The 16256-nt window shown below is 39.3% G+C and overlaps 1 protein-coding gene across 1 annotated transcript in view; it reads left to right on the plus strand.

Annotated features, from left to right (window-relative positions):
* LOC310741155 (eosinophil peroxidase-like) overlaps window positions 1-16256 on the plus strand; it is a 152605-nt gene that overhangs the window by 65321 nt on the left and 71028 nt on the right. The gene's annotated exons all lie outside the window — the stretch shown is intronic.

Here is a 16256-nt window from a genome sequence, read left to right on the forward strand (position 1 = left end):
ATTTTGACGTTTTAAACCCAGTCATAAAGATACAGACTGATCGATTCATCAAAATAAGAACTGTACAAAGGCCTGTAGGTTTTCTCCACTGATGAGAGACAAAAGATATCCCATTTTACCAGTAATCATATTTAACTGATATTTTGATAAGCAAAACTCTAAGAAGCATCAATATTACCTCATAAAATGACAAAAACACTCCACTCCTTTTGACACTGGCTGAAATCTGGTTGTATAGAAAGTTTAACATTAACAGCAACTACTGGAAAGAGCACAACCAAAAAAGAAGCTAGGAAATGAAGAGAATAGACTATTGTAAATAATTTAATACATATCCATATAGAAAATACGAGGTGGTATCAGAAGGTTTGGAGACTAAAGGTGCCAACTGGTGCTATTCTGACCACGTGCCTTGCCACCTCTGCGATTTCATCATGGACAGCAAGTTAGAACAAAGAACAAACGTGAAATTCTCTATGCAACTGGCCAAATCTGCCACAGAGACGTTTTAATTGGAAGAACATCACTGGAAGACGACGAGAGAGCAGGAAGACCTTCATGGAGCTCAACCTCTGAAAATGTTGAAACCGTTTGCCAACATGTGGATGATGATCGTCGGAGAACAATCCACATGATCTCACTTCCGCACCCACCCTACTCACCAGATTTGGCTTCTCGAAGATGAAGATCCAGATTAAAGGTCGCTACTTTGACACCACAGATTTGGCCTGAATCGCAGAAGCTTCAAAAAAACCTCCTGGACGTGCTGTATTGCTGTGCAAGGGAATTATTTTGAAGGTATAGTGTATAAAAATAGACAAATGAAGTTATAAACAAATGAGCTAGTCTCGACCACCTCTGATATTAAATTATAAGTCAGTGATTCTGATAGGGTTGAAGCCAGCAGAGGAGGCCATGCTGGCCCTGATGAGCCACCACTGCTAAAAGATGCTGGAAGTTCCCTCACTACTGTGAATCAGAGCAGTAAAGTGGCTCTTATTGTAAGGGCACTTTGTCTCAGATTTTTTTCTGTGCATTTGGATTCCCCCTTCTGTGTTTTGTATTTTTTGACAGTATTGTACTATTAATTGAGCATGATAAAAATATGACGAGGAAGTCAGCACTCAGCACTTGTTCCCTTGGATCTTAATCATGGCATTTTTTCTTTTAAGCCGATTGAAGTATGGCCAAGAGCGTGGCGTCTCAGCGCAATGCAACATGCGCTTTGTTGTCTGGCCTGCTAATGGTACTTAGCAGATCCGCAGATCCAGATTCAGCACTTGAGCCAAAAGTGTTCTTTTTTTTAACAAGCCAAGGGTCAGTGCCCAATCCTCCGTATCGCACTACAGGAGGAAGCGCCATCTCTGGATTAAACGTGTCCGGCTTCTGTTTGTGGGTCACTTAAGGTAGAGATGTTTCACCTGGTGCAATCTGTCTCTGTCACTCCATTGTTGTGGTGGATTGTAAATATTTACGGCAAACAGGGATGTCCTGAAGTGTGTGTGTTGTACCCAGGATGACGTGCTGTTTAGATCAGAGCCTGGTTTGTTATTTATAGCGCACAGAAGTACCAGAAAAGTCTGTAACTAGGGTGTGAAGTCTGATCTAAATGTGATAAATAGAAAGGTGAACGGGTTTGTAGCTGTGAATTCTGTACACTGTTGCAGAAACGCTTGATTATGATTGGTCGGATGATGGCTTCAAGGTTTAAAGATCAATCCACTTGTTCTTTTTTGTTTTATTGAAAATGACTAACGCTTGTAAGCCAGGCGTTAAGTAATAGTGTATAGCTGTTTAAATATTTTCTGCAAGAAGACTTCTCATTAACAATCATTAAAGGAGTCTCTTCTTTGGAGCAGTTTGAGATAACAGAGACAAAGAGCTCTCTGAAATGCTGAAGACTTTCCAATGTAACAAAACTAACAAATTTATGAGCAATATTTTTAATAACTGAGAAAGAAAAATGTCCTTTAATCTGCCTTGCCCTTGTGTTTCTTATAATAGATCTCATTGTTCTTCCTTATTATTTTAATATTATTTATGTGCAGCTTCTACATATATTTACATATTTATCTGCACTTGTCGGTTTGCACAATGCCTCTACTTACTCTTCTGGTAGATGCTTAACTGCATTTGGTTGCTGTTTAGTCGCTAAATCTATATTTTTCTTTTCTTTTCTTATTGATATTATTGATAAGTTCTTTTAAATATTTATTTTGTGATTATACACATTTTCTTAATTTTTTTGTTCTTCTTGTTTTTATTATATTATATTATATTATTATAATGTGTTTAATTAATGTGGATTATTTATTCTATTACACCATATTTCTTTTATAGATTTATTTAAATTTTTCTACAATTACGCTTCCTGTGTGCTTGTTTTGTGCAATGCATATGTACAATTAATTGTCATGCCAATGAAGCACCTGAAAATGTAAACCCTGAGAGCCACAGGCTGTTTATAACTGCTTAATGTGAACAAAAAACATTCAACAATAACATTTTAACAATAAATGAAGTATCTAAAAGCCATTGTTTAATTAATTCACATTCAAGACTACTGATTTTATATACAAAAAAAATTTCTGTGTGATACTGTGACACATCGAAATGTGTGTACATCATTTATTTAACAATGACTCTAAATATGGTTTAGACAATCAGATTTCAGAAAAAAAAAATTCTAACTTTGGTTTTAGACTTCGAATCTCACATTGGCTATTTCTATTTGACTCCAAGATTTTTTCCCAAATTCACATTTATCATCATGCTTTATGCTATTTTCATAACGAAGTAAACGTCAAACACATCATATATGCGCTGTATGCTGGAAAAACGGCTTCTTTCCCCCACACCTGTCTCCTTTTCCTCAATTCTGCTGGTAGTTGTCGCCATGGCGTCTACCCAGAATCCCTTGAGGCTGACGCACTCATCACTGCCCCGCTGCAGCACCGGTGCCTTCTGGGCTGCTACAGGAAGACGGGCCTGCCTGACAGGAACTAGTGACCTCTGTTCATGCCTACTGGAGCCGGGCTGTGTCTTCAAGCCGATGGTTGTCTTATTGATTAGGCCATTGTCTCTCTTCCTGCTGAAAACAGAGAGTGAAAAATAAAGTATGACAGGATGGAAGGAGGGACAGCACACATCATTGTTCCTGAGTTTCATCAAACCCTATAATAGGATTTATATTAATAACTACATTAATAGCTCTCTGGGTCGCAGAGTGCTCAGAATGTCTCAGAGCTCAGGAGGGTCATGCTTGTAAAGACTGCAATGTCTTCAGATGGAAAATAGCAGAAAATCAACAAATAAGAAGAGCTTCATTACAGAAAGTATTATAGACTTCTTTGCATCAAGGCTGCAGACGGAAGCCAACGTCTGCAGAAGGACCCTATGAAGTTCTCAATGATGCTGGCAACAACCTATTGTACATGCAAAATGCAAGAGTAAGAGTTTGGATCCTCTGAACTTCGACTGACACCGTGCTGTACACTGCAAGGCGTCTAGCCCCTTATTTCATATCCCGAGGGGGATAATTAGACGATGCAGGCCAGCTGGAGAAGCTCTTTTTTGGACGTGAGTGTCACAAGAAGATTAGACTCGTCTGCTCACAATCTCAGACGTGTATATCTTCTTATTCTTCTTGCAACTCAACTTATTTTCCAATCGCACTCTCTTCCTCCTCCTCCGCCACTTCCTCCTCTTCCTTCTCCACTGTCTTGCATGCAGGGAGCAGCAGGATCTGCTTTAACGCCCGACTGGGAGATAAGAGGTTGAGCAGGAGGCCTGAGATAAGAGCACACACACTCACACTCCTGCGGTCAACACAAACACCAGCAGCAGTAAAAAAAAATCTAAATAAGTCCCTGAGGGTCTTCCTCTTCCTCTGGGCCGATGTGGGGGCTTCGGAGCAGATACAATCCAGGGAACACACACACATACACACACGCGACCTCTTGATCTCTGTCAATCTCCAGCTTTAATGAACAGCATGAAATCCATTCATACACTCCAGCATTTTTTTTTAGAATTTAATAACTATGTTTTTAAGTGTGATGGCAGCCTTCTCATTTTAAAGTATTATCTCCTACCCTGTAAACACTATAGAAACAAAAGTATTCAGACACCTGACTTTTCCAGCCATATGTGATTCTTCCACTAAACCTTTACCACAAAGTTGAAGGCACACAATTGTATAGGATGTATTTGGATATAGTAGCATTAAATTGTCCCGTCCCTTAAACTAGGAGATCCAAACCTGACCCAAAGCATGACAATGCCCCCGTGCACAAAGCCATCTCCATGGAGATATGCTTTACATAGGTAGGAGTGGAAGATATGGAGTGGCCTGCTATAGAGCTGCATTTGGGACGGTTTTGAACGCTGACTGCACCACAGACTTCCTCACCCTACATCAGTACATGACTTTACTAATACCCTTGTGGCTGAATGTGCACAAATCTCCACTCCAAAATCTAGTGGAACATCTTCCCAGAAGACTTATTATAACAGCAAATGGGGACTAAATGTGGGGAAAAAAACACATACGAATTTAAAGTTCATGTGTCCACAAACTTTTGTTCATATAGTGTAGATGATAGACAATGATACACAATGATAGAAATCCTTAAACTTCTAATTCAGCCTTTGAAGAGAACGTTGTGCTTTATAGAAGATCTGGCATATGCATTTCTGTATATATGCTCGCTAAAGACCAAAGCTAACGATTTAGGACATACCTAGCACATACAAAATGCAGTGGCTGCACACAACTGTGGAAAATATCAACAGTTTGCTGTTAGGCAGATAGAAAACAAGAAACTAGCTGAGGACTGTGGGTAACATGACGACTGGTTTTAGATAGTTGACTGTAATGTAAAGGTATAACGACAGTGAAAGGGTGACCAAAGTATTGCAAATTTCAACATTTACATCAGATGTTTTGGTAAATGATATGGAAAATATCTTTATCCAGCTTAAATTGCTTTTAAAAGATTTTCATGGCTTTTCATGGATATATATAGCGCCTTATAAGTGTAGGGTGTTTATTTGGGAAGTTTTAAACAGAAAACAACATGGCAAGAAATTCGGACTGTTACAGTTTGTAAAAAAAATCAATGAAGCAACACAGCTTCCGATAATGTTATATTCCTTCTAGACATTCTTCCAAAATTCACAACATTGAATTCATTAATGTCTGGACCTTTTCCCTTTTTAACCATTTACAGTTACAGGACATGTGGAGCCCAAACAGTGAAGAGATTTCTGGAAGTTCTTATCTTATAAAGAAGTATGTAGTAATATGATAAGGCGATGAATTGACAGCTGTGGTGGTTTGAAATGCAAATCTGTCATGCTGTTTTATTGTAAACACACACACACACACACACACACACACACACACACACACACACACACACACACACACACACACACAATCTGTAGTTTGACAGGGTGGGGTTGTAACATAATATGCTATTGTGTAGGATCAGAGTGGTTGCAGCCATATGGCTTTGCAATTAGTCCACATTATAATGGAGCTCTTAAGTGATTAGCTGTCCGTCCGTCCATCCATCCGTCCATCCACACACACCACTACATACACAGACCATTCACAGATGTGTGTCATTCCTGGAAAATATATACGAAAGTTTCAGTAAAGCATACAAAATGCATATTAGTCTGGGTTTTTTTTCTGTTCTTTTTTTCCAGACACAGATGGCAATTCTAATTCAAATACTAATCCTGGATTTTTTTGGATCGTGGATACTCCTGCAGTTTAAACGTAATTAATTAAACTGTACTTGTGGATTAGACAGAGTAGCATAAATGAATAAATACTGGTCTGTATTTTTTTTTACGGATATTTTATATATCATGCTCTGTGTGTGAAATCCCGATTGAGCTCTGATGTAGGTTAACTTACACTATATTGCCAAAACTTTGCAAAAAATCTGGTTATAAGTATAATATGTGATTTTTGAGCATTGCAGTATTTCTTAATTTGTCCTGAATTGCTTTTTCCCTTCACTCTTATAGAAAGATTGAGTTCCACTAGATTTTAGAGTGTGCTTGTGGACATTTGTGGTTATCAGCTACAAGGGTGTTAGTAAAATAATGTCCTGATGTAGGTGACGAGGCCTGAAGTGCAGTCAGCATCCCAATATATCCCAAAGGTTTCCAGTAGGGTTGAGATCAGAGCTCTATAGCAGGCCCCTCAAGATCTTTCTCTCCATACCATGTTAAGCATATATTCATGGAGTTGGCTTTGTGCACAGGGGAACTGCCATGCTGAAACCACATATAGCAGGAAAGGTCAGGTGTCCCAATACTTTTGTCTATATAGTGTATCACTGAGGCAGGATTCTCGAAATCTCACAAATCTTCTCTACCTCCGTATCAACCCCGGCTCCTGCTTCCCAATACCTCGTCCTCCATCTTCATGAACTCCTGCTCACCACTGTTCCAGATGCCCCAATCATGTGTGTATGCGTGTGTGTGTATATCCTGTATCTACGACCCCTGCTTCCTTGCCGAGGAGGAAGACGGGAGACAGCGGGAGCAACAATGCCAGGAAAAAGCCTCCAGAGATTAGAGCGTTAAGCACACTGCTCAAATTAATGACAAACACACTCCTGCGACGCTCTCACTCACGCGCGAAACGTGCACCCTTACAGTGGGGGAATTACGCGCCAATCTCTCTCACACACACACACACACACACACACACACACACACACACACACACACACACACACACAGATGCAGCCAAGACACAAAGCTGGACTGTAATCATAAGCTTAATTTCAGCTCGAGCGTAAAAACCCTCAGGATGTGTCTGAGGTCCAATCTCACAGCACGCTTTCCTCAAACAAACAGTAAAAAAGTAAGTGCGGTCAAAAGTGACTAATAAAGTGAGTTGAAAGGAAATAAATCAGTTAGTTGATATTATTGTTGTGAGGACAATGAATAATGAATTTCACTTGACTTGAAGCTAGAATCTACATATAATGGCTATAAGATCTAAAGTGTTCATATGTGTTGAGAAAATCTATAAACTATATTTACAAACCTTTGTGGACACCTGAGCATAAGAATGGTTTATTAGTCCAGATTTGCTGCTATAATAAACTCCACTATTTTGGGAAGATGTTCCACTCAATTGTGGAGGTTTGTAGCGATTCATTCTGCCGCTCACTCGGACTGTCTACAGGAAACTGACTTTCTTGGTAGGCTACTGTTTAGATACAAGCCGTGTAACAGACACTGGCTTTCATTAAAGCCTGTGTAAAGTTCATTAGTTTCAGTGTAGACACCTGCGGCTTATAGAAAGGTGCGGCGTGTTTATGTTAAAAATAAAAATCTTTGTCAAATTCAGTGGGTGTGGCTTATATTTGGGTGCGTTTAATAGTCCGGAAATAACGGTAGCTACATTATGTAGTTTATTTATATATTTATATAAAAGTCTATATTTAATGCTTTATTTATATCTTGATTTACAGAACTATGTGTTTATATCTTTTTATATATGAATATTATATATTCGAATAGCAAGCTAATAAATGTTAGCTAGCATTAATATACAGGTTCTTGGGATTTTTACCTGACATAATTTACCTCATTTTGGATTTTAGTCTGTTAATGTACATAATATGGAAAAGTATTAGGACAGTTCACTTCCATTTCTCCACATGCGTTCTTTCACAAATTTCTTCCACAAAGTTGGAGGCACACAATTGTTTGAACCAAAAGACTCAAACCAGTTCCAGCATGACAAGTCCCCTATGCACAAAGCCAGCTCCATGAAGATATGATTTATATGGGTTGGAGTGGAAGATCTTCTACAGAGCTCTAACTTCAACCCTATTGAACATGATGAATGTAAATGCTGACTGCACCCCAGACATCTACACATCACCTACATCAGTGCCTGGCTTTACTAGCACCCTTGTGCCTGAATTAATCTCCACATGCACACTCTAAAATCGAGTGAAACGTCTATCAAAAATAGAGGAGGTTATTATACCGAAAATGGGCACTATATGTGTAAAAAGCACATATGATTCTTATGGTCAGGTCCACAAACCTTTTTCCATACAATGTATCAGTAAAATCATGAATGGTTCTACATGAAGTATCATGAAGTTTTATTTTACTGAATGAAAATAAAAGTGTCTTATCTATCTCCACAGACCTTCAATTCAACAATTCCTTACGACGTAAACGTTAACCATGTGCAGGACGGAGGTTGAATGGGACCACTCGTTCATTTCATCCCGTCTAGCACAAACGGTAAACAGGCAAATTCACTTCCTGTCTGCTCCTGATGGTAAAAGCATCTGTTTGACCTTAGACCTTTGCTAATTTCCTTAACACACACCTTCACTCACACTGCTGTCGGACATGCGAGCTGTTTTAATTATTCATGGATTTTTGTATATATAGACCAAAAGTATGTGGATGCCTAAATGTTACAGCCATGTAAAAACCATGTACTTCAGTTTAAATAGAGATATACTCTGTAAAATTTAAAGTAAAAAAAAAGTACTGTATTTGCCGTCAAATGTACAGAAGTAACCAAAGCACTATGATGTATTATAGCTATAATGTTTCTATTATCATTTTTGGCCCAAGAATCTTTACTTTATTAACTAAATTTGTGTAAAGACTCAAATGTTACCTTCAGTGCGCCAATCTATTAATAGAATAATATAAGACCATCATTTATTTCTCTGTAAATGTTCTGCTTGCTGTTAAACTGATGCTGAACTGTATGTTGGTGATGAGAAGATACCACCAAGTGCCAATCAAACAAGACCCTGATTGGTGGATTGCTGCGTGTTTGACCAGTTAAGTTTTTTTATTCACATAAATAATAAGGAACGACTGATTTCGCAAAATGTAGTCGAGTAAAAAGTTAAATATTTGACTTTTTTGAACTGTAGTGAAGTTAAAGTCTCCCCACATGGAAACACTTGAGTAAAGTACATATATGTGAAAAAGATACTTAAGTACAGTAACGAATTACGCTTACTTCATTACCGTCCACACACAGTTTTCAGCATTTGTGTTAAAATGGTAGATAGAAAACGTCTCCCCCAAATTGCTCCGCCCGCCCACCACAATGCTCCACCCCCACAAATCATTTGCAACCTCCTATGCAAAAAGGTTAAACACATTTTATAATTATTGCAAAATTGCCTAAAAGCAGAAAAACTAGTAAATAGTTTAAATTGCCGAGGCAAGTTGCGCTCACTTGCGCCCCCCAGCTGATCGCCCCTAGGCGACAGCCTAATAATGGTGCTGTCCCCATATATCTGTAATACAGGAATGATTTTGGACACAGAGACATTTGAACATTTCTTCTGGTTTGGCAGCTCGCTGGGTTACACTCCCATACCCACTCACTGTTACACACTGAGAAATTCTTTCCACAGTAAACGTGCTGCAAACGTGAAGAATCGGTGTGCATCAGAATGAAACCAGGAATGTTTGAGCACGAAACAACCTCAGGCTCAATTAAAGGTTTTCCCTGCGGTTAAAAGATTAAAAACTTATTATCAACACCAATAGAAAAATACAAATAAAAGTTGCTCTCAGATTGTACTAGAAATATTGGTGTTTACTGGTCGATGCACTTTTTGTTTCCTTTGTTAATGTATTTGTCTGTTTTATCACAGTGCTTGTACATTATTGCTATAAAAACGCTCATAATAGGTTCACATTTTCCAGTTGCCTAGCAACAGTTTCAGTTGATTTGTAGAGCGCTTTTAACAATGGACAAGGTCTCAAAGTAGCTTTACAGAGATAAAGTGGTTATAAAGTTGTATAAAAGTGTCTAAGTTTAGTGCCTATAAGTTTGTTTCCTATAATTGTAAGTTTATCTCCAATGAGTGAACCGAAAAAACCTCACTGAGATGGCATGAGTAAAACACCTTGGACGGAACCAGACTCCAAATGGAAACCATCCTCAGTCAATGCACTCACCACAACTAACCACTTAAACAGTGAGTGTGATATAAGGAAAGAATTAAAAGATAGAAAGCAGGAAATCAGAAGGGTGGCAAAATGAAAAAAGAAAGCGGACTGTGGATTATGAAGGGGTGGAAAACTAAAGCTCATAGACAGATTGGATTATGAATTATGACTGAGTGTTGGTGGCTGAAAGAAGTGCTGTCATGTGTAAAAGCTGAAAATAGATAATTGAGGTTTTAAATTGTGACAGGGTGATGTGAAGGTCACGCAGATTATTAGCCGCGAGGTTTTGTGGGTTCAGCGTTTCCAAACGTGTATCAGCACGCTGTCTTACTAACTCGAACACTCGTGTAGCACGTGTTAGTTGTACAGGAATAGTCTAATAATTAATAATAAGAATTAGTATGCAATGCGATTCGATTCACTTCAATTACGCTGCAGTGAAAGCCGATTCCTATTTGATTCAATACGATGCGATTCAATGGAAAAAATATGATACTATGCAATTTACTATGGTACAGATAATCATACATTTACTTAAGTGCTTTCCGACTTCTAACGCATGGCCCTTTTACAAACACGCCTATGTAGTGCAAAAAACGAATAAAAAAGATGAAATAAAACCAGACGTTCTTTTTCTGTTGTGCCTCCAGCAAGTTACAGCTCTACCTCTGCCATGTTAATCTGTATTCAATGTGACTCTCAGGACACGCCTCGGTCTTCGTAGTGTTGCGATACATCATATTCACATAGCATCAGAGGTGCTGAGAAAACGCGCTCGAGAAGCAGTTTAGCCACGAGAAATTAATCTACATATCAAATATTGGTCACAAATGATTAGTCAATTTTAAATAATAAAAGTATAGCGCATCTACTAATAATTATATATAAATAAATCTGTTTTACCGACAAATATATTAAAAAACAATGCATTGGCATACGAATGCCAACTTGTAGCTGACGCACTGATGAAAACCGTGAATTTTTACCATCCATAGTTGGGAGAAAGGTTATTTTTCCAGTTTTATATTTCAGAAAAGTGCAATCAGGAACTTTCTTGGTGATCGCATTCAATTTTTTGGGTTTTGTTTTGGCACCAGACAGTCCAAATCTCGGGTGTACAGCTCTACCCCGATTGCAACAAAGTACTGTATGCTAAGATTCCTGCCTGGGCTTGTCCACAATAAACACATTTGCATTGAAAGGATATTCAAGAGCATCATTTTTATTATGGAAGGCAGTATGACGGTGCAGTGGGTTAACAGAGAACTAACAGCTTCAGGATCCTGAACTCGGGTTCTCCCTGTGTCTATTTTTTTTATGTGTTTGGTCCATTAATGGACTTGTCAGTCTTACTCTCAATATTCTTAAAGCCTTAATGAAACCAATACAACTGTTACATGGTTTGATTCAAAGTATCCATTGTTATTCATTAAACATAATTTCCGCTCCTCATCCACTACATGTATATGTAATGATGTGAAAACAGGAAGTAGGAAGCAGGCAGAATGTGTAATAGAGGGCTCATCTTGTAAAAACCTGTACCCAAAGGGAACAGGAAGTGAGCGATGTGGACTGAACGACAGCAGAAGGAAAAAGAAAGGAGAGACTAAAAAAAAAAAAAAACCACAAAAGAAAACACAAAGGTCTTCGAGTGGCATCATGAGGATGCACATCCGCTTTACTTATATGGGGGGGGGGGCATTACGGGCTAATAAATACCCACCAAACATTCAACCTCTTTGTGGTTGAAGATCTCGCCAGTCCTCCGTATGGTGAACATCACAGTGAAACCACAGAGGCTTCAAAGCCACCTATAACAGAATTGGTCCAAATTGCGATCCAGATGTTAGAGAAGAGGAAGTGATGCAGTCACACACATTATAAAGACATGAGAAAGGACCATGGGCGCTTAAAAATTAATTTCCTCGCTCCTGACTTCATTATTCCATGCACTGAGCACCTCCTCCTAATGATAAAAGCAATGTGAATGATAATACGAGGTGCTAATACTAATTTTGTAACATGCCAACAGATGGCAGCACAAGGCTGCACGCACAGTCACAGGGAGCACCGACCTCCATTAGTCATTATTCCATAAACAAAGCCCCACCTCCTAATGAAAAAAAGCAATGTGAATGATGGTATCATGCACAGTCACAGGAAGCACCGACCAACATAAGTCAGTGTGCCAAAAAACATCGTCCTGTGTACATGATCCGATCTCGCTTCCGTACCCACCCTACTTGAACAGGTTTGGGCCAATTTCCTCTTATAATAACCTCCACTCTTCTGGGAAGATGTTCCACTAGATTTTGGAGTGTGCTTGTGGAGATTCTTTAGCCACAAGGGTGTAAGTAAAGTCTGATACTGATGTAGTGAGGTGAGGAGGCCTGGAGTGCAGTATGGTTAAGGTCTGAGCTCTATAGCAGATCTTCCACTCCAACCCATGTAAAAATATATATATATATCTTCATGGAGCTGACTTTATGCACAGGGGCATTGTAATGTTCACACAGGTGTGGTTCTCCTAGGTCAGGGGAATGCTACAGCATTTAAAAACATCTTTGTGTGCCTTCAACTTCGATAAACCACATATTGCTGGAAAAGGCAGGTGTCCCAATACTTTCCAGATGAATGACCAACTGCTGATTCAGCAAAAAAAAAAAACAGGCAAATCATCTCAGTGGATTTCCTTTTTCCTTCCCTAAAAGTGAGACACAGCTATAAATAGATTATATTGTGATTAAACGGAACACGCAGCTGCACTGTTTCCCTTAAGGAGATGTGTTGGGGTCTTCAAATAGCAACAACAACTCAAGATTGGGTTGGAGAACACGGAGTAAATCAATATATATATATATACACATTACAAATGGGAGAATTTATTAGACATTTAAAAAAAAGGGGAAAAAAGTACAAAGTGCTCCCACTTATCTCCTCAAAACAGTTAGTGGACAAAATGAGTTGAGGTGAGAACTCTATAGCGCGGAGATCTTCCACTCCACCTCACGTAAAGCAAATCTTCATGGAGCTTACTTTGTGTTCAGGGGTATTGTCCTGCTGGAACGGGTTTGGGTCTCCTAGTTAAAGCAAAGGTAAGATTTCATTCTCTGCATTCATAGACGTCTTAAACAATTGTAAGATCCCAACTTTGTGGTCACAGTTTTGGAAAATTCAGGTGTCCCCATACTTTTGTCCACAAAGTGTATAAAACTTGATGCCTCCATTTCTTCATCCATCTCACACAGCTGAAACTCTGCCTGTCACACTGATGTATTAATCATGACAAACTTTGTATAAGACACCATTAACATGCTGCGTGGACATAAAACTTAGCAGCGTGTGTGTGTGTGTGTGTGTGTGTGTGTGTGTGTGTGTGTGTGTGTGTGTGTGTGTGCGTGTGTGTGTGTGTCACATCCGCTGAAGGATGCAATGAAATGCTGGGAAAGGAGAGAATCCGAAGACAAAGAAAGAGACAGGGAGAGGAACAGAACGCCAGCACCGTTCACATGCAAATCCTGACACAGAGCCTAAAGAGTGTGTGAAGGACCAGGTGTCCGGGGGAGGATGAGCCACACAGAACACTCTTTCACCTCTCTCATCCCTCGCTCAATCTCTCTTTCTTTCCTGCCCGATTCCATAAACACACAGAGACTCGGAATGCGTCGCCGCTGAACGACGTATATAACCAGGGAAAATAAAATAGCATGAATGATTCGGTTGTGGAAAAAAAGTGGTTGTAAAAGTCCAATTTGGCCACTTTATTGCACACGCTTACATGTAGAGTCAGTGTCTAGACCCTATTCTTTTCTCTGTACAGTGGCTTCAACCTTCATCCACCTCTAGCCTTCAGTTTCTATCTACTGCCTCTGCGTAGATTTAGATCAGATAGAAGTTTTCCAGTAAGGTACAGTGTAAAGAAAAAGGCAGAAATCTGTCACATTACACCACAGTGATGTTCCTTCTTTACACATCCCAGCACTGTTAGGAAGCTGGGGTCAGAGCACATCTAAGATACAGTGCCCCCTGGAGCACAGAGAGTTAAGGGCCTTTCTCAAGGGCCCCAATAGTGGCAACTTTGCAATACTGGGGCTTAAACCCCCAACCTTCCCCAGGAGGTGCCAATTCATATGCAAGGCAACTGATAGACTACAGTGAATAATTGTACACCTTTAAAATGTCCTGTATTGTGTATGTATCTAAGTGTACAAACTGTGTTTACTTGGTGTGTCGGATATAAATGTTCCCTCCTTGGAGCACGTTTGATAGATACTGACCAATGCCAATGTCAACATGGTTTGTGTGTTTCATCCACCATTGGTTATCGATAAAATCTAAAAAATATCCAGACACCCAGGTTGTAGGTATGATGGTGAGAAGAAACACATGGTGTGTGGTGCTTTGCTTCTTACCGATGTGTTCAGAGCTCAACCGTTCAGACAGAGGTGGTAACTCAGTGGTTAAGGTAGTGCACTTTGGATTAGACTTTGGAAGATTGTGAGTCCCAGCAACACCAAACGCAATAAATACAATGTAAAAAATAAAATACAGAAAGACTAGAGAGAGTATTGGAAACATCTCTTCATTCATCAGAAATTCAGATGCTAAATATAGAGCCATATAAAGATGGACATTTCTGTTTTCTAAAACATATACATCTGTAGTGTCCATATAGGGTCATAACCAAAATAGATTTAACAAACAAATAGGTTCTGTTGATCAGTAAACAGGGAAAGAAATGCAGTGACCAAGTGCAAACCATATGTTGAATAACGTCAACACACACACACACCCCTCTTATTTTCTTTTCAGTCATTATCAAATTATATATATATATACACATACACACACACACACACACACACACACCCAAAAGTATTGGGTCACCTGGTCATAAGTACGGTATGTGATCTTTGAGCATCACGTTCCACATTTAGTCCCAATTAACTCTCATAATTCCCTCCACTCTTCTGGGAAGGAGTTTGCTTATGGATATTTGTGCTCATCAGCCACGAGGGTATTACGAAAGGCCTGGGGTGCAGCGTTCCAATTTATCCCAAAGGTGTTCAGTAGGGATGAGATCAGAGCTCTATAGCAGGCCACTCAAGATCTTCCTCTAAAAAGCATGTAAACCAGATCTTCAAGAAGCTCATTTTGTGCACAGGGGCATCGCCATGCTGGAACAGGTTCGGGTTTCCAAGTTCAAATGAATGTAAACTTTGATTACAGCGCATCTAAAGATACCCTGTACAATTGAGTGCTTCCAGATTTGTGGTAACAGTTTGGAGAAGAACCACAGATAACAGGAAAAGTCAGGTGACCTTCACGTGACATTTTAGTGCATAAATGGATTTTGCTTTATTCAAAAAAAAAAAAATAAGCATTGCATTTGACATGGTGAGGTTTATTCATCTCGTCACTTTTCCGTTTTCCCTTTTCCATTATGGGAAAGGCTTCAGGAACAGAGGGATTTGGGATTTCCTTGGGTTTTTTCTTTATCTTAAAGACAGTGAAGGAAAGAGGGGGGGAATGTCTGTTTATAGCTGCTATAACACAAGCGAAAACAGGAACTAATTTGTTTCAGGGATGTTCCACATCATCGACCACAACAACAAACGGATTAAAAAAAAAACAAAAAAAACTCCCTGTTCATTTATGATACATCTAAAATGCAGTAGATGTGTGTTGTATAAGAGGATTGAAACACTATGCTGTTACAGGAAAATAATCAAGTCTGTGTGTTGGGTTGATCATTTGTTCAGCACAACTGCACATGCTGTAGTGTTTGGAATACTGACTGCACCCCAGGTCTCCTCTCCTACATCAGTACCTGATGTGGAACATCTTCCCAGAAGAGTGGAGGTTATTATAATAGCAGATGAAGACTAAATGTGGAATAGGATGTTCAGAAATCCCACCGCAATCTTAGGTGTCCACAAACTTTTGTCTATAGATCTTGTGTATGTGTATGAACATCGGGACACATGCCCCTTTAGAATTCGGGGTGGATGCGACCCAAAAGCATCATGACCATGTGATGAGAGATACTGTGAATCGCACGGTGTGGTCCCAGTGATTCTTAGCAAAAAAAAAACAGATATCTCCACTATCCAATTTCAATTATCCACAGCGCCGTTATCTAAAAATCTAAAGTGAAATCTGTCTGCAGAAATAATTAGTTTGGCACAAACCTATAAACCCCAATGACTAGAGCTCCTCATGTGTCTCATTCACAGTGAGTGGTAACTGATTTTTTTTTTTTTTTGCATCTACAA

Source organism: Silurus aristotelis, assembly GCF_946808225.1.
Source record: "Silurus aristotelis genome assembly, chromosome: 18".
Taxonomy (NCBI): domain Eukaryota; kingdom Metazoa; phylum Chordata; class Actinopteri; order Siluriformes; family Siluridae; genus Silurus; species Silurus aristotelis.